General features: G+C 38.1%; 1 protein-coding gene across 2 annotated transcripts in view; it reads right to left on the reverse strand.

The window, feature by feature from the left end:
• The window catches only part of dus1l (dihydrouridine synthase 1-like (S. cerevisiae)), a 17809-nt gene that overhangs the window by 10703 nt on the left and 5653 nt on the right, over positions 1-1453 (reverse strand). The gene's annotated exons all lie outside the window — the stretch shown is intronic.

Here is a 1453-nt window from a genome sequence, read left to right on the forward strand (position 1 = left end):
GAAGCTTTTATTTTGTTTTGTTTTTTTATTATTATTGTTTGAAATTAATTTAGGAAAAAAGGGACAGATATAAGATTTTTTTCTTCTTTCTGCCTTTTTTCATTTCAAGTGTGATTTATTTTCTTTATTGTGTATAAAATTTTTATTTTTATATGAAACGAATAAATGAAATTTAAAAGAATGTGATTTTTTAGGGAGTTTTACTGCCTGATTAAAGCCAGACCTGTGGAACACAGAAACACTCACTAATGAAGAAAACCTTCCTAAAATGACTCCAAGACCTCATCAACGACTCATCTAGGAGGTCCCAAAAACCCCAGACCAACATCTACAGCCCTGCAGGCTTCCCCTGCCTCAGCAAAGGTTCAAGATTCAACAATAAGAAAGAGACGAAGAGTGAAAATGGCCTCATTGGGAGAAAAGAACAAAACCACAGCTGAAAAGAAGAAAAAATAACTCAAAGGTTCAGATTACATTTTCACATGATTAAACATGGAACTTTCTGAAAGGTGCGAGTTAGACTTGGTGGTATGACAGTATACTGAGACATGGTGACTATTCAAAAATTGTAACGGTATATTAACCCTCTGGAGCCTAGTCACGTGACCTATTTAAACCACTCTGGCCAGAAAGATGCACCAACTCTGAAAGTCTGTTTCAGTTTGTGTCAAAAATAGACTTCAATCTTTAACCTAGTTTTTAAATCATAAAGACAGGCTAAATAAAGCTGGAGTTTTTATAAAGTATATGTCACTCTTTTCCTGAACATGACCGTCCTGTTTAAAGCATGTTGCAGCGTCAGGAAGCAGGAAACACAGCAGTCTCATGGAAAAAACACTGCAATCTAGTCAGTGTCATACCTCTCTCGAGGTGAAAACAAATACCCCCCAACCTCCTTTTTGACTGAGGCCCAAAGTCATCTGACAATTACCAAAAGCTCTACAGGAAGAAAAAAATAAAATAAAAATATTCTCTTGAAAAACAGTCCAAACGTTTCAATGAAGAAGAACGAGGTGACCTACTCAACATTTTGTAGATAACGCAACATGTCACAGACATGCCCCACCCCAGTAATACCCTACAGTATTTCTACATAGAATATGTCGGTATGAAATCAATAACGCCCAACCCTAGTATGAGTAAAACAGTCAAACACGGAGGTGGGATTGTGGTGGTCTGGGACCTGGACGACTTGCTGTAACTGATGGGRCCATAAATTCTGCTCTCCACCAAGAAGATCCTGAAGGAGAATGTCAGGCCATCTGTTCATGACTTTAGGCTTCAGCTGATCTGGATTCTTCATCAGAACAATGAGCCTCATGCAAGAACCGTTCGTACGCACAGATTTGTTCTTAAGTTGTGCGTACGAGTGATTTAGGAGAATTTGTGGCATTCACCAATGTATTCTGAGATTTTTTTCAGATACGAACAAAATTCACGAGTGGTCCAGACC

Source organism: Austrofundulus limnaeus, unplaced genomic scaffold, assembly GCF_001266775.1.
Source record: "Austrofundulus limnaeus strain Quisiro unplaced genomic scaffold, Austrofundulus_limnaeus-1.0 Scaffold417, whole genome shotgun sequence".
Classification (NCBI taxonomy): domain Eukaryota; kingdom Metazoa; phylum Chordata; class Actinopteri; order Cyprinodontiformes; family Rivulidae; genus Austrofundulus; species Austrofundulus limnaeus.